Source organism: Psittacula echo, assembly GCF_963264785.1.
Source record: "Psittacula echo genome assembly, chromosome: 1".
NCBI classification, from domain to species: Eukaryota; Metazoa; Chordata; class Aves; order Psittaciformes; family Psittacidae; genus Psittacula; species Psittacula echo.
Window position 1 is genome coordinate 792,583 of NC_137735.1, and position 18,628 is coordinate 811,210.

Consider the following 18,628-nt stretch of genomic DNA (forward strand, 5'->3'; position numbering starts at 1 on the left):
AAAGGGCATTTAGGAGTGCTGGGCACAGAGGAGACAGCAAATGACCTTAATGGGCTAAAATCTTTTGCTACCAGTTTGGGTTTATCCCAGGATTCAGCCTTTCAGTACAACTCTGGTGTGGATGGAAGCTCCCTGAGTTTCAGTCACATCATGTGCTTGATGTGAGGGACTCACCCAGCTGGGTCCTGGGTCCTTGCTCCTCCTCCCCAACCCAGTTTTGCTGTTCCTTCTCTATCCTTGAAGCCAAGCAGCAGTTTTCTGGCTGGCAGAGCTGCAGTGCTGGGGGTGCACAGCCTGGCACTGCGTATGTGTGTTCTGGCTGCAGCCTCTTGGGCTACCTTCTTGCCTGACACATGCTTGGTTTGGAGAATGCAGGAACCTGCCCTGTGCCAGGAGAGGGAGAAGGTTTGGGTTTTCTTTTTACTTTGGCCAAGGGCCTGTAGGGCCAGGCCAAGGGGAATGGCTTTAACCTGCCAGAGGGGAGACTGAGCTGAGCTCTTAGGCAGAAGCTCTTCCCTGTGAGGGTGCTGAGGCGCTGGCCCAGGGTGCCCAGAGAAGCTGTGGCTGCCCCATCCCTGGCAGTGTTCAAGGCCAGGTTGGACACAGGGGCTTGGAGCAAGCTGCTCCAGTGGAAGGGGTCCCTGCCTGTGGCAGGGGGTTGGAACTGGATGGGCTCTAAGGTCTTTTTCAACTGAAACCATTCTGTGATCCTGTTGGTAAGATTCTGGCATGAGGGTGCCTGCCTTGGAGCATCAGATGTTGACGAACCCACAAACATCCACGCTATTTTCTTTCCCTATGGAGTCAGAAGGCAGGTTGGTTTGCTACCAAAAGGTTTTTAAGCTCTCTGGCTAGACAGAGCAGTCTCCAAGAGTGGGACCATGACTTGTAACCAGCCTTGCCTCACAGGTACCCCAGCCCCAGGCAGATGAGATGCCTGAGGCCATCCCTAGACAAGCTCAGATGTTTCCTACTGAAATGACAGATACAATCTCTAGGCAGCCTGAATCCAGTCTTTAAACAGTGTGATCTCTTAAATACTATGAATATTGATAGCTAGAGCTGCAGGCTACCTCTCAGGAACAGTATGGACGTATGGAGCTGGGGCAGGGAGCGCTCAGAGCTTTACCCACACCATGGCTTGGCTTTATCCCATAGCAGGGGATAAGCCAACCTCTGGAATAATAGAGGTTCAGGACTAGTAATGAAAATAATAAGGAAATGTCTTATAAACACTTCTGCTGCTCCCACCTGTTTGAGACTCAATTTAACTGGAAATGAAGTGAGGCATTGGATTTTAGATTTACAGTACCCCAGGACTAAGGAATGGCCCCAAACCAATGTATAGATCTCATTGTCAAGGATAGCACATTAGCTCTGCTCTTGCAGGCTTGCTGAAATCCGTATGTGTCTGCAGCTGAGCAGGAATTCCTAGCTGCTCTGGAAGAATAAAGGCAGGCACTGAGCTCCTGCAGCTAAGGATCATGTGGAAGTTGGTGGTTCTGCCAGAAAGAGTAGATGTGGCAGACACCTCACTACACGCACCATTGTAAGAGGAGCCAAAGCACTTCATTTCATGTTGATGGATGCTTCAGAGGGTACAACAGAAAAAGAGACCAGAGAATGATTAGTTCTTCAAAGAGAGAAATGTAACACGATTACTCCAAGACAAAGCAGGAGTTACAAAGCAGTGTGGTGAAAAGGACGTTGAGCTGGCACTGAAGGCACTGGTGGTGTCCTCTACCTTTGCGGATAAAGCTCAGAATAAAGAAAAGAAAACCTGAACTAGATCGATAGACTAAAGGAATCCTGTTGGATATTAATCACCTGAAATGCAGCCTTTCAGAGCAGAAAAGGATCCAACTCCTGTAGCAAATGGTAGATTCATCGAGTGTAAGACAAGGAAAGATCCCTGACCTCCCACATAAATCCCGCTGCCTGCCCCGGAGTTCCTGTGCTATAACTCACAGGGGACTTCATGCATGTGTTTGAGAAAGACATCCTGTCTTGATTTCAAAGGGAGAACCCACACCAGCCTTAGGTAAGTTGTTCCTGTAGTTAATTATCGTATTGAAAGAGAAAGAAGTGTGCTTTATTCCAGATTGAATTTGTCTGGCTTCGGTTTCCAGCCATTGGAGCTTGTTAAGCTGTTGTCTGCTAAATTAAAGAGCTCTCTGCTGAATGCAGACAAATTGGCAATCTAGAAACAAGAAGGTCCAAGGCCAAGCTCTGTTCTTTGTTAGACTTGCACAGTGCTGTTAAAAGGAGGAGCACAGTGCTCAGGGTCATGGGGTGCTGAGCTGGGTCACTAAGGATGCTCTCCTTTGCCATCTTGGCCATGCCAACAGTGAGCTCTCTCCAGTTTTTGGCTGGCAGGTCAAGACTGTGTCACTGGATGTAAGGGAGGAGAAAAAGCAAACAAACCTTCATCTGCCAACTGCCTTTTATTTGCTATAGACTAAATGAGCTCAGAGTAAGACAAGAAACACTTGGCACCTCAGCCTGCGTTTGTTCTGCAGAGCCAAGCTTTAGATGCATCTTGTTGGGTTGGGCACTTGGGTCCTGGAGTGGGAATACATGGGCTATGCATGGGCTCAGGCTCAATGGACATCATGCTTCCCGCCTGGCACGGAGGTCAGCAAATCAAAACCCCTTCCAGTGGCTTTGGCAGTAAGAAAAGAAAAATTATCATCTTAAAAGAAAGAAATCAAGTTAATCAATACAGACAAAACCCCTTTTAATGGGAAACAGAGCAACTTGGTTGGTGGCTGCTCCTGGGCCGGGCACAGCAAGAAGCATTGGAGGAGAGGCTTGACCTTGGGATGCTGCCACTCATGGATCTGGGCAGGGCACATGGCACTGTGGTTTCCTCCATAGGCGGGGGACTTGGGCACAGCCTTCAGCAGCTCTAAAGCTGACTCCAGAGGGAGGGCAAAGAGGAGCCATGTCCAGGAGGAACCTGGAAACAAGGAGGCCAAGGACAGAGCAAAGGGCCCCAGATTGGAAGGCAAAAAAGAACATCAGTCCCTCTCCCTTCTCCTCTGGGGCTAATGCTAAGTACAAGTTTCTCCTCCTACAAAATAAAGGCCTTGATGACAGGCTGCCTTCCCCAGAACAGCCTCGAGCTGAAATCTGGCCCTGAGGATTTGTGGTGGCTCAGGGCAAAAGTCAAAACAAACACAAACACATTCCCCAGTGCCGACGTCGATGCAACCCCAAAGAGGAGCCGGTGAACCGGAGTTAACAACGGGGAGAGGTTTGTTTGCATGTAAAAAGGGAGGACATGGGGGATTGTGGTTTTCCTTCAAGCTATGGGGCAGGGGGCTCATACCATCAGCTTATAGAGAGCATTGCTTTAATGCCTTCTTTCCAGTTGTAACATTGGCACTTTTCCTCTTCCCTTGAAATAGCTGTTTGCCAGGTCCAGTGGTAGCCAGATCTCAAGGGCTTTGCCAAGAGGTGGCAGTGCTGGAGCTCGATTGACTGGGTAAGCAGGTGTCTATGCCAAATGTCTACGTGTGTCCATGCACAGCACAAGTGGTGTCTTTGGGGTGAGCACGAGGATGTGAGCAAAGATTTTGTAGTGCGGCACAACCAGACCAATACTTATTTAAGGCAGGATGGAGTTGAGTATAAAAGGCTTTTCCTTTAATAAACTGAGAGTGGCTGGTCAAGCATTGGCTCTGATAGTGATTCCAAGCACCAGCTGAGTCTCTGGACTTTTAAACTCTTCAAATACATTATTCTCCTACAGTGCTTTTCAATCAAAGTGTCTCACAATGGTCAATGAGTGGTAACATCTGCCCTATTGTACCATGGTGGAAAGGTTGGAAACCATCCCTTCACCCTCCTCAAAGAAGAGTCCCATAAGCTTTGGATACATGGTCCATGGGTTCCCATAAGCTTTAGATACGTGGTCCATGGGGGGAAAGTGGCATTCAGATACCCTCAGGGAGAGCTCAGAGTTGTTGAGGTTGGGTCAGGCATCAGCTAAGGCCAGCAGGCAATGGTTGTTTTAGAGCATCTTTACCCTGCTTGGATGTAGGGTGAGAATAGGGACACAAATAGCCTTTGGCATCATTTGGATGATTCATATCCACCCATAGAAGGACCCAAGCTGTGATATTCATGGTCTGATTTACAAGCTCCAGGAGAGGCTGGGTGATGGAGGAGCAGACACGTTTCATGGGAGCTCAGCTGTGAATGTCTGTGCTCTAAACCAAAATGCTTAAATGGGCAAGAAGGAGACATTTAAGGTTCACTGTTCATTGCAAAACAAGCAATGAACTCACTTAGCAGTCAATGACGGAGTGTGCAGCACTTCACCCATCTGCAGTGCCATTTGGGATCACAGTGGTCACACAAAGTCACACAATCCTAAGAATATCAAACATCCTAACCAAGGCGCATGTGGAATATTTGATTTGGCTCTGGACTTCTTTAGCGAAGGAAAATAGAAGCTGCCTCCTACCAGACACCTCCCTAAACTTAGACTTTGCAAAGCTCTGTGTTAAAGCACAGTTTGGAAGCAAGCAAAGAGGTTTTCTGTGTAATCAAGTGATTAATATAAACCATGTGGTCCAATGATCTGACATCTAAGATGTTGTCCTGTGCCACTTCAGATGCTGCGGTTTGAAAGAGCACCAAGTAGAGCTCAGCTCTCTTCTTCTTTAAGTTTATAGAGTTTCTCTGGGTAATATATGTCAGTGGGCTTGAGCAGTGATGGGTGAGAAGCTGGGAGACACTGTAATAACAAGCAGCATGTGCATGGCTCATCCAGCTCCTGTGGCAGTTCCCCAGTGAAAGAGAAAAACCAAACCAGAAAGGCTGATGCTCTACACCTCTCTCCTCTGGATTTCCTACACCATCCTCAAAAACACTAAGGTTCTACAGCTGTCGAAGGCAGGATATTGGGCAGATTGAACCTTGGGACTAACCTGTCTTGACATCTTCCTATCTTCCCAGTCAGGGCTATCAGGAAATGCATTTGATGCCTCCACCAACTGTCCCTAAACCATCAGAGGTCAAGAAGGTTCAGTGTTCTCTAAGGGGATAGAAACAGGTTATCTTCCTCCCAGGAGGATGTAAATCATGTAAAGCATGTGCAGCCTCTCTCTGTCTCTGCTCAGCTCCCAAATCAAGAGGACTTCTTGCAGCATTCCTCAGCCCAGTCCTTGAAGCTTTATAGTCATATATTTGGCTTTTCCAGCACTGTATTTTACCCTGAACTTTAAATTATCCTCCTTCTCCTCACTGCTTCTGTCCTTTCCCATCAGCTACAGTTGTAGTCTATTTGATACAGGCCAGGTTGCTGAACCATGACCATGTAATTATGGTTGGAGCCACAGAGCTATTTTTATGCCCTGCCAGAGATTATTCACTTATCAGGAATGTATATTTAAGTGGCAGGCTCTGAACTGTCTGCTATAAATAGGCCAACCCAGGGCCCTCTGTGTTTTCTTTCAACTCTGGCATCTCTCACACCTTCAATTTCTACAACCACATCAGTGTCTGTGCAGGGCAGGACTGGTCAGACTGGGGGGGAGCGGCTGGTGACCTTGCTGCATAGAAAAAGGGAAAGGGAACACGTAACACCACCTCGCTTCAGCATGGAGATAGCCTGCAAATGGGAGGAGAGCGGTGGTGCTGTCTGCTGGGGTCAACTTTCCTTTTAGCATGGTTATTTCTTGATGTTATTTCTTGACCCAAAGGTCTCTGTGCTGCTCTGAAGCTCTGCATGGCAGCTTCTGCCCGTCAGCAATCAATGGTCAAGGGGTTGCAGGAGGACCTTGGTTCTGGGATAGATGGGAGGTGAGTTGATGGCACCCATCATAGAGTATTACCCCCTGCAAGCCCTCCTATGATAAAAGGTGGTAAGGAAAAGGTAAGTTAAAAATGCTTTCAAGCAGCACTGAGAAGGTTTATCCAGGTTTCATGCCTGCAGCCCATCTGGAGTGCTGGCTGCTTCTTTTAAATACAGATGTGGTGTCACCAAGAGTGGACACAACCTCATCAAGGAGTGGTCTTTGGGTGCTGATGATTTCCCCTAAGTACTGGCCACCCTGTGTTACTCCTCCTGGGATGTGTCCACTGGTTTGCAGCTGGCAGCACAGATACCTCACACTGGCATTTCCTGGGCTTGATTCCTTCATGGTGGCACAAAATCTCCAAGGGTTTTGGTGTCCTTCAGCCCACCAACCTATCCGTTAAGACAGGCAAGATTTCCATCTTCACTGACCTTGGGCAGCATCTGATGGCAGTGTTCAAGGCCAGGTTGGACAGGGCCTTGAGCAACCTGATCTAGTGGAAGGTGTCCCTGCCTATGGCAGGGGACTGGAGCTGGGATGATCTTAAGGGCCTTTCCAACCCAAACCATTCTATGCCTCTATGCAGCAATCCAGACCATCACTTCAACCTGCAGGTTTACTCAAACTGATCAATTATGCTTCCTCCCGTCCCTCTCACAGCACATCGTGTCCCTCCTGACTCTTTCTCAGAATTCCTGGCTGCACATTCCTTGGACGCGCTGCTCAGTCCCCTTTCAGCACAGCTGATACTGTACGGCAGCTCTGGGATTCGTTCCCTTCCAGACTTCTTCAAGTGCCAGCGGAACTTGTGGTTTTATGTGGATTGTTGGGACTTTGTTGTTTCTTCAGGAAAAGAAGTGAGTGAAACGAAGGACCGGCTGTAGCATCACTGAGCTCGTTTCTGATAAAGGATTTACTGATGTTGGTAACAGCGATAGCACATTCCTGTGGGTCTTCCTGTGGCTTTGCACTTTGGCACTGCGCAAGAGAGGAATTGCTGGGGAGGTTTTCCTGGTGTTTTCCCTGCCAATGTTCCCCAAGAGGCAGTAAGGTCAAACACTGCAGGCTCAATAACCCAGACATCAGAGGTGTGAATTTGGGATCGGTTTCAGGTCTGCAGTGCAGCCATTTCTGTGTTATGATGAAATCTCTGGTGTCTGGTGGCAAAGGCCAGCGATTTCCTTCCATCCTTAAGCGCTGCTCTGGAAGAAGCTGAGCTGGAAGAAGCTGAGCTCCTTTGTGTCCTGACATACTACCTGTGTATCTGTCTGAACCTTGCCTTGTGCCTTTGCTCTTTCACATTCTGCACACTGAGCACCTCCTGGTGTTATCTCTGTTCTTCACCCCACGTCTTGCTTTTGCTTTGAGACCTGAGCAGTGTTTTCTGCTTCCAAAGGTCCCATCCAGGCAGCAGTCCCAGGGTAACTTGCTGTTTTCTGTCTCTGTTCCCATCAAGGCCTTAGATGTGAAATAGCCTTCTCTAATCTGGCAGTTTTATGGGAGTTGTACGCATTCCCCTTGGATTCTGTCCAAAACATCCCTTTCTGGAGATATTTCTAAGCTAGTACTGTTGTCTTGTGTTGGTTGGCTACTTTCCTGTGCTTTTAAGTTGTACACCCTGCGTCTCAGAAATGCCACTATCAGGATTTTGTCAATGCCTTTGCTACTGATGTCATGTTCCTGATGGGGATTTCTGACACTTATCAGTCCCACTGGAATTGTATGCCTTTTTTTCCTGGAAGGGTTTCTTGTGCCAATTTGGCTTCAAAAGGGACATTTCTTCACACCAAATTCCAAAGCAAATGTTGCAAATAACATATTGCTGCTTTTCCTGACATGGAGATGCTGATATGCAGATGGAGAATAGAGTTTCATCTAAATTTAACCAAGCTGGATATAAATTTGTCTGATTTCAGCCAGTTTTCTAGTCTGAGACAATCACCTTGTGTCTGTCTCTAGCCGATAGAAGGAAGTTGGTAGTTACAGAATGTGCTTTATCCCGTCTGCAGGCATCTGTATCAGAGGTGGATGAGGCTGTCTGCAGGCTTGTGGCTCTGCAGTATGTCTATTTAAATGGCTATTTATGATTAAGTGCCAAGGTATCATTCTGCATGCAGGTTGAGAGACCAAAATTAAAGAGTCTTTAAGTAAGCAAGTTGTCAGGGGCTAAACATAACCATTGAGACACTCTAGGAAATCCATACGGGTGTCTTGAATACACCAGAAAATCTCAACACTAAGACACCTGCATCCAGGCAAAAGAATCATATTGTTGATATTCATTGACCAGAAAGGGAGGTCAAGTATCCTGCTCACCTCTAGACATGTGTTATAAGTTTGAGTCTACAGGCTGATATCACCCTTGCTTTCAGCTAAATAAGTAAATATAAAGGTGATATCACTCTGATGTGTACAAGGAGGCAAGAATATAGGAACAAGTGATAGATGTGTAACTCTGCCATTGTAGGTGGATCGAAGGATCCTGGACCATGCGTCCTACCTTTGATCTCTGAAGTGCTCAAGAAGCTTGTATGCATCTTCTCCAGAGGGTCCTTACTTTATTGGGGCAGAGATGTGAATTTTCCTAGTAGATGTTAATAGTTAACAGATTCCACTGCATTCCTAGATACACAGGACGCTGGCTTTGCTTCAAACCCTACAAGAACACATCATTGTTACAATTGATTTACATTAATTCTTCTTGCTTCTTGAGATAACAAATATTCCTTCATAACTAACTGAGGACCACTTCTGACCAGGCCTGGACAGATCAGGTTTATGTTTTACATCTTTACAGTATGCAGTACACCATCGCCCAGACAAGGTAGAGCAGCCCATCCACTTTCATGTGCAGGAGAATTAGGAGCCAGGTTGTATGTTATTTTCCTTGGCTGACACCTTCAAATGGGTTGACACATTTCTTCTTTCCTGCAGAGATGAAGGGAATCGTTTGCAATGGAGAAGAAGCAGCTGCACATCTGTCAAAGGGAAGGTCGTGACTGCAGCACCATTCCCTTTGCAGTTCTGTCCTCCCTCTTTGCAGAGGCTGTGGAGGTCTCTGAAGTGATGTGTTAACATGAAGAGCAGCCACCATCTGGTGTGGCACATGGCTGGCAGGCTGCTGTGCCTATGGGAACCACATCTGTATTCGAGCACATCCAACCATCACTGAAACGAATTCCAAGGAGCTGGCACAAACATGAAGGACCATGGAAATCCCGTTATTGTGTGGTCTGAATTTTGGGTCATGTCTCCTTTCAAAGGGAATTTCACCCTCTCTGATCAATCCTCTGATTGTCTGCTTGCAGCATCTCAAAGTGCTTTGTAGAGGATGCAGCCTCTGGGTTTATAATGAGGGATAGTGAGGAAGAGGCTGTAGCTAGTCCTATGTCTCCCAGGAAGGAATATTTAGGAGCTTGCTTTCTATCTGTACAGGCTCCCTCTCCCCTATTTGCACCCAGACAGCACTTCCTCTGAAACCAGACCACTGGAAGCTGCCCTAAATTCTACCAGATGATCACTTCTTGAAAGGCTCACTGTGATTGTATGTCTTGAGCAAGTTCCAGCAGATTTTGTGAGGCGGAAGGGTCCTGTTGATGACATAACAGCGACTACAGCTCCTTTTCCCCCCCTGTTAAAACAAAACAGCAGTTTTGCAGGAGTTCTCTCAAACTCATGACCGCTTCCTAGCAAACACAGATTTTCCCTCTTGACGAATAGCAGGGCGACCTAGTGACAGGTGGGGTGAGTAAGGAGGTAACATCCAAACTCTCTTTAACGTATGATGTCTTTAACCAGCACTGTCAAAACCTTCCTCTCCAAAGCATACATTCACTCGCTTAAGAAAATAGCAGGGCCATGGGAACAATAAAGCCTCTGTTGCCCAAATGCATTTATATTGGCTCACTTAAGCCCCAGCACTGACATCGAGGGGAGTACATAATTTTTTCTTTCTTCCCTTCCTAAAACATACAGTCTTTTCCCGAAGGAATTACAGGAAAGAGCCCTATTAGCACAGGACTGAGATTTGGTTTAGAGGCCTCCAGGCAGCATGGCACAGTCCAGGAGAAGTTGGTCCTCTGCTCCATTGACAGAGCATTAAGAAACACTTGTGCCCACCTTTGTCATTGCCACCAATTAATTTTGGTTCACTTGCCTCAACTTCCCTTCTCATATGCTGCAATTTCCCTCCTTCTTAATAGTATTTCCTTTATTTCTCATAGAGCTTCCACCTACTAATGACACATTTGCATGACCCCTGGAGCTCAGGAGCTTTGGCTGCTGACGGATGTCTCAAACCACCTCCTTTGTCTGCCAGAAGAGGATAAAGATGTGTTAGATGTGTCACAAGCTTTTGGAAAGACCCAGATGAAAACAAACATTTTTCAGTATCTGAAGGCTGTTGAAAGCCGACTTTTGTGCTGGGTGCTTTCTTGTATCAATGGGAAACATGAAACTTTCCTGCTTTCCTTTGAAAAATTGCTTACACCCAAGGAGGAAAAAAAAGGGCAAAAAATCTCTTTTTTATATAAATCTTTTCCAATATCGGTAGGCAGATGGAATTTCACACAGAAGCAGAAGACAGCGTCACAGAACCGGTGTTGACTGTGTCTATAGTTGAAAGATCAGATGAAGGTCTGGAATGTCTTCTTAGAGCTCGTGAGATCTCTAAATAAGAAGAGATATATGAAAGAAGGAAAGCTCCCAAAAGGACTGGGCCAAGTTTTGATTCATTTGCAGATGAGCTATGTCTCAATGAGGGAAAAAAAAGACATATTAATCTACTGGGAATAGCATAAAAATGCCATGCCAGAGCCGTGTCAATGAGCAAACATTCTGGCAGCTCCAGCAACACAAGTGTGTGCTGAAAGAGCGTTTTCAGCCCTCACATTCATCATTCTGTTGCAGACACGCAGTGTGACAGAGGATGTATTAGATGTTGTTTTAATTCACCAAACAAAGTGCTCTTAAAAAACCCTGTGTTTATTTGACAACACACACAAAAAAAAGCACTGGGGAAATTTTTGGTGTTAAAGTCAGAAAATAAACGAATGGTCACGAAACAATAGCTTTAATTTTGCATTTCATCACTCCATTTTGAACCGAGGCTGGAGTTTGATGGGTGTTGGTCCTGACTGGTTTGTTCCGGTAACAAAACGTTTTATCTTTGTGATGGGTTGAACTGGATCTGAACCCAGACTGGATACAGCTACACCCAGCCCCACAATGACTGCAATAGCTGTCCAGCTTTGAAAAGCCTCTTAGCTCCTTACAGATATAGTATTCTCTTACTCTATGAGAATGACTTCCAGCTTGACTCCTCATCCAGTGGGTTGCTGGAGACATCAGCACTGCAGGTGAAAGAGCAAGTTCAGGGTTGGACCAAACTGTGCTGAGCCCCAGATCCATGGAATGTCTATCCAGGCTGTCAGTTTGGTGGTGCCACACTCCCAAAGCTATATAACCAAGATATAAAATCATTTGGGCCTTTTGGTTCCAATGCAAAGCAATTGCTCAGCCAGGATTAGGTCCTCACAGCTAAACTCTTGCTCCTCCAAAAATGGTGACCTCATCCATCCCATCGAGCATAGGAACAGGCTGCCCAGGGAAGTGGTGGAGTCACCATCCCTGGAGGTGTTTAAATGATGTGTAGATGTGGCACTTAGGAACATGGTTTAGTAATGGACTTTGCAGTATTAGGTTTATGCTTGGTATTAATGATCTTAGGGATCTTTTCTGCCATAGATGGTTCTGTGATTGTATGTGTTAGGAACTATCTAACACATTACTATCCTCTTAGCTGTGCATGGGAATGCTTGGAAAAGTGATGGTGGTGAGAGAGCATGAAAAAAGATGTCTGGAGTCTCATATGCTAGTGCCCAAGACTGTACCCTGATTGCACCTTGCTTACTGGTGTAGACACAACCAGGTAGTCTAACCTCTGTGCAGGAGAAGAGATGCTCATGCATAATCTGTCTAGGACTCAGAATCACTGTTTTTATTCCAATCATGGTCAGTCTCTACCTTTCCTGAGTGTTTGGACCTGCTCCAGACCTGAGTGTGACCTTGTGCGTGAGCCATGCAGGAGCATGGACATGGGATGGGGTGCAGCCCATGTTTGTGTAGAGATACTCCATGAGTGCAGGAGCACAGAGGGCCTTTGAACAAGTTGCCTTTCTGGGAAGAGGCAGCAGTGGGAAGGGCCAGGCAGCCCAGCTAAGCAGGGAGATTTCCCTGTGGCAGGGAAGCTTGGCAAGCGTTTCATGGAAGGTGGCAGGTCTGCAAACGAATTCACCCCAGCATGACTCTATCAAAGTCGATGCAAAATAACCCCTCTGGGGTCAACTGAGCAACATCTGGAATGCATTTGGCTTACTGGGGCTGTCTGTATTAAAAAGAAGCAAACAAACAAAGGTGCCGGTTAACCTGCTCCTCCCCTCCACACGAGGATGTGTTGCAGGGTTAACTTTACGGGTTATTTTACTTAAGGCTTGACGATCAGCTTGCTAACCCCAAGCAAAGGCTGGCTCTGCATTTAAGATCCAAGCCAGGAAGAAAGCAATTGGCTTTGATTCCTCCTGATCCCCGTCCAGAAGAAGTCATGTCTTAGTTTATTAAGATTTAAGGGTCCAGGCTTGACTGCTAGCCCGGACTCAGGAGTTTCCCTTAGAGATTACGTGCACTCATTTTCACATATAGTTAATAAAGAGCCGTCCCCATATTTTATGATGACTGCTCTTGATTTTATGAACAGGAGAGAAAAACATCAGAGGCCGCCTGTAACATGCTAAAATAATTTCGTCTAAATTACAGTTCATGGTTCTTTTTTTGCTTTAGGTTTCGTGGGATGACGAATTAGATATCACTTCCTCACCAAGAATCCCTCCACCAGCTCCTTATCTTCTTCTCTTCAATGAAACTTTTCCTGGTCTCCTTTCTAACAGGTCTCTTCTCACTTAAGCAGCTTCTTTAGGATTGGGAACCTAAATTATCAGCTTTGCCTACGACCACACATAATAACAGAGCAATTTATCCATAAAGATATAATGTATTTTCCATGCTGTCTTCCCTGCATCATTGTCTATATTGATGAGAGAGGATGCGATAGGTGCAGCACATCAGTATAACAGAAAATTGCTCCTCCAAAACGGATCCCCCCACAAACACATTTGTGACATACAAAATGCATAAAGTCTATTATTTGAGAGGAGTTAGAAACAACAGCATTCTGACCAAAAAAGGTCTGCCTCTAAGAGGTGTTTCCAGCTCAATTATGAAGCATTAAAGAGTTAAAAGAAGCATCCAAACATTGGTTATCCATCTAAATGGAATATACAGTCTTGTCTGGTATAAAATGCAGCTCACTGGGCTGTGATAGAAGGGATAAAAGGTAAGTAATTTAAAATATGAAAAAGTTAAAATGAGACTGTGAGCAACATTTTCCCCCATGAACTTTTGAAACAAAAAGAACCAGGAATTATAATTCAGATTGAATTATTTTAACATACCCCAGTCCACTGAATTGAAAATATCTCAGATAAATTAGGGGGGATAAATCCATCCGTGGCTGTTAAACATGATAGTCCAGATGTAAATTTAATCTTAGTAAATTCCAAAATCATTGACTCCCCACGCCTGGGATAGCACAATCCCAGAGGATTGCTCTAATCTCACTTTCTTCTTTAGGCACTTTTCCTATGGATCTGGAGCTGGTCACTGTCAGAAATGGGGTAAGCCCTTTAGTTTGACTCGGTGCGGGTGTTCTCATGGTGTCAAACTGGTGCTGTAGCTGGACGTGATGCAACCTCCGCATAACTTCTGCACGCACTGGGAACAACAGGCATTTTTCTTGCATCACTTGTTTCACATTAACAATTATGCAAGGCTTGGAGGAAGAGGCAATGCTTTTGATTGAATCTAATGGTGTATTTTGAAAATACAAAGCTTTCACACACAAATTCCTTTTCCGTTTTGAAATCAAAGCTGCAATTGTCTGAGCAACATGAAAGTATAGGAACAATGGCTCACAGTTGTTGATCAGGTCAATCAGAGAATCTAAGGGTGAAAATGCCTGGTACTTGTAACAAAGAAGGAGTGCTAGGAAGGTGAAATATAGCTATAAAAACATATGTTAGTTACGGAAGGGAAACATAAAAAACCTGCAAATCTATATTTGAATCCATTCCTTTCACACCATTTTTACCGGCTGAACAATCATTTTTTAATAACGGGCTTTAAAATGTCTCTCTCAAACCCAGGTTATTACTAAAGCTTTTTGGAAAATCAGATTTCCTTCCCAAGGGAAATGCCAGTATTTTGATTTTTGCTTCTATTCCAAATTGGAACGCCGAAGTGAAAATCTGAAACTTCTTGTGAAGTGGCACTTCCAAAAATGCTCTGGTTGGAAATACAGAAACATTTCTTGTCAATGGCATTGACTCGTTGCATTTCAGCATCGTCGGACTGTTTCTATTTGATAGCACACGACCGCTTCATTTTGACATTGTGGCAGATTTTGTTTCAACAAGACAAAAATGCTTTACATCAAAATAGCAGAGTGCCATGAAATAGTAAAGCTGTTACCAAATGCAATTTCTAGAAGTCAAAACAAAGCTCTCCAAAGCGCCGATGTCTATGTACAGTGGGCTTTGCCTTATCAGATGAAGCACGTTGGCAACCGGAAAGTAAAGGAGAAAGTGGAAATGGCAAATTCAAGGTTGCAGCAATGGGGTGAGGGGAGGGGGAAAGGGTTTGGGGAATTTTTGTCAAGAATTTCATGGAAATCAAGCTACACCCGCAAAATATTTGGGTTTCATTGAGGCAGCGTTTGCCAATGGAAAATTGTCCCATCCAAAATGTTCCGCCAGGCCAGCTCGGAACGTGCCTTGGCCCAGCAGCGCGCATAGGCAAGGAGCCAGGTTTAAGAAACCTGGGGCCTGATCCTGGACTCACGTGGAAGTCCAACGGGGACCTAAGAGAGAAGTGTGATTAATATGGAACCACTTGGTCAGCCAACCCGTGCCAAAAAAAGCACAAAGTTAACAGAGGTTGCTCTTCCCAAGTGCTTATTGTGGAGCGGAGCTGCAAAGCTGGGGCTGGCGAGCAACTACCTGATGGATGTGATCATGGTGGGTATGGTCCCATGGCACACAACAGCACAGGATGGGTCAGGGTTTGTGCAATCATGAGCAAAAACATACCTTGGAGCAATAGGGTACATGGGTAAAGGGTTGATCTAGGGAGTTGCTTGAAGTGGTGGGTGTTTAGCCCTTAGCAGAGCTCTATCCTACATGTTTGAGGTCCAAATCCAACATTTTTACTTGGAGATTAAGAAAGGGTTGTGAGACATTTCCCAGCTCATGAGCCTGGGTAGGTTAATAGACACATGAAATAGCAGAGCAACCACCTCCAACACTTACCTTTGCTCTGAAGACTTATAAGTAGATCAGAAAAGTACCCAAGGTGCTTGGGAAGGGAGAAGGAGCAGGGGCACAGGATGGGACAAGCCATTGCTGCGAGCTTTCTGCACTTATTTCCACATGGAAGGGCTGATTTGGAGGTGTGACATTGTTCTCACACCCCTCAGGCTATGGCCCTGATGCCCCATGTCTTCACAAGTGACAGCAGCCAAGCCATCCTTAGGACAGGGAGGAGAGCAAGCTACAGCCCCTGCAGTGGGGACTTAACACTTGTTCCAGAAGAACCATGGGAGCAATTCCACCCAAAACCCCATCCAGACAGCCCTGTTTGCAGCTGACTGATCACCAGGCGCGGCTGAAAACTAGAGCCTGTCCGTCTGCTCCGTTCCTGGAGTGCCATGATCCAACACTACAGAGCCGTTCCTAGTATGCTCCTTGTTCCCGTTAAACCACATCACAGGACAGCAGGGTTGGCAAGGCCTGGGAAAACCATCGTTGCACCCATTCAGCTGTCCTGGGGCACAATTAGCTGCTTCTAAGTAATTGCATGACGTGCTTGGCCCCTGAACCTGGCTCGTGGGCTTTGGGAAGAGCAGCCCAACAGGCGAGTGCACCAAAGAGCCCCATGCCGCTGCCTAGTGCACAGATTGCACCTCGTTCACAACATGGGCTGGATGGAGATCAATGCCTCTTGAGGTCCAAGAAATAGAAGGGGAGGAAGCATGAAATGCCGCAGACTTGGGTCTCAGCATCCCTCTCCAAGGAGGCAATGTTCTTGGCAGCTTTGGGGTGCACCATCCATTCCCTTCGAGCCGCACTGCCATTGAAAGGACCAGGAGTCCCAATCACACAAAGCCTCTCAAAACCAGGCAGAAGCTCCAAGGCCAGCACGGTGCTGGGTTTACATTTCTTCGAGGGCCTAATAAGTCTTCTTTCCCTCCCTCCTTCCCTGAAGAGATGGCTGTTTGGGTTGTTGCTGTCCTTAATTGTTGATGATATATGAGAGTACATTGCAAAGGTTTGTTATTCTTGGAAGAGTAGCAAGGGGGACCTTTCCAGCAATGTGTCAGGGCTTAGTGCACAGAGCAGTGTGGCTTTGGGCCCTTTTTCAGACACAGAGCTATATTTCAGCTGGAGGCCCTTTAGGATGATAGGATGTGTCTGCTGGAAGCACCAGAGAGTGGCCACTTGTACTCCACAGGGAGGAATGGCTTTTTTTAATGACTCAAGGATGGATGCAGGCATATTTTGCAGATCACAGAATCATAGAATGGTTTATGTTGGAAAAGACCTTAAGATCATACAGTTGCACCCCCCCCGTCATGAACAGGGGCATCTTCCATTGGAGAAGGTTGCTTTAAGCCCCGTTCAACCTGGCTTTGAACACTGCTGGGGATGGAGCATTCACTCCTGCTTTGCAGGCTGCTGGTCACAGGTAGCAGCTGTACCCATTGCTTATTACAGTGGCCTTCACAGCTCATTTCCCACACCGGCAATACTCTGTTCTTCAGCTCTTTGGGACTATACATTGGTGTTGGCTTTGTGTGTCCTTAGGACTAAATGCATCTTCCTCCCTTCCCTGCTTGCCCAGTTGTGCAGCTGGAGGAGCAGACTCTTTCTGCAGCTCCTTCTCAAAATCAGCTTCTTCTGCAGTTCAGTGATTTAAAGATGCATTTAAAACAACCGTAGGTCCCACATCCTTCTACTTTTCCATAGATGCTACAGCAAGGCAGCCTGGGCAGTGCTGTCAGTGTATAACAACTGTTTTCTTCATTGCTGGTTATTTCCAGTGGGGATAGATGGTATTGAATCAAATCAGGTCTATTGCTGTTCCAAAGGCTGGCAGGACACACATAAACAATGTGTGCATTTGCATGTATAGACCTGGGCTGATAAATACCCAATGATAACAGATAATGTGTGTACAGAAATGGATGAATAAATAGATAAAGGGATAAATAAAATCATAGAATGGTTTGGATTGAAAGGACCTGAAGATCATCCAGTTCCAACCCCTGTCATGGACAGGGATACCTTCCACTAGAGCAGGTTGCCCCACGCCCTGTCCAACCTGGCCTTGAACCCTACCAGGGATGGGGCATTCACGAGAAAGGATGACAGTGCATCAAAGGGTAGAGTAATCCTTTATTACTTAGTCTCCAGTTTATATTGTGTTATAAATAATACCTTTGTTTTACTGGATTTTGGCAGGATGAGGAGATGCTAATTCGGAATTTTCTGGAGGGTTGGAATGTTTGAAGCAAATTTCCCCATTGGGACCATTATGGTCAAAAGTGACTTTATCTATTGAGAACAGCATGGCGGGGCACTTTAAGGAGCTGAGTTACTTAAATAGCTCTTGGAGCCAGGTTCTCAGTTGCATCCCCGTGATACAGCCTCTTCTCACACTGTCTGTGACTCCTTGGATGCAATATAGACATCTCAGCGCTGCTGAAAACCAAGGCTTTGGTGATGATTAATCACTAACAGATTTTTTCCACCAGGGGAAAAAGCCCAGAACAGCTCACAACAATCAGCATGGGTTTCCAGCCTGTGGGTGTTTGCTGGGCCTGATGATCACAAGTGTAAACAGGACTAAAATAATGTCCTACTGCCCCTGGGGGGGCTTGCTGTGGAACAGCGTGTCCAATTCGCCTGTGTTTCAGGGTAGGGAAGAGGCGGTGCTGTTCCTCATGAGGAAGACAAATAAGGGTGGAAAATAACAAAGGGAGCCATATTAAGAGAAAGAAAAAGAAATGTAAACTAGAAAGTGGTCGGAAATGGGGAAAAAAGTGGCCTTCTGCCTCCAGCACCACTTCTGGAGGAGCAGGATGTGTCTTTGAAGAGGGTGATGGGCTCAAACTAAAACAGGGGAAGTTCAGGTGAGATCTGTAGGCAGAAGCTCTTCCCTGTGAGGGTGCTGAGGCGCTGGCACAGGGTGCCCAGAGAAGCTGTGGCTGCCCCATCCCTGGCAGTGCTCAAGGCCAGGTTGGACACAGGGGCTTGGAGCAAGCTGCTCCAGTGGAAGGGGTCCCTGTCCATGGCAGGGGTTGGAGCTGGATGGGCTTTAAGGTCCCTTTAACCCAAACTATTCTACGATTCTATGAATGGCAGCAGCACAGTGGGCAGTACTTGACCCAGTCCAAGACATCATGAAGTTGGTGCTCTCAAAGGCAAGTGTGGGGTAGCTTGTCACTGCCAAGGTGCAGTCCTGCTTGTGCCTGTCTCAAGAAGGTTTTGCCCTGTTTGCTGCATCCTTCACACATGGGATTTCCATCTCTGAGGGTAGGTGGCCCTACTGCTCCTCCTAGCACTGAACTCTGCATTCAATGCTTTGGACACGGATAAATTGCAGTGCACCAAGGAAGCCTGTCAGATGTTAAGCGGTGCATTCCATGCCTG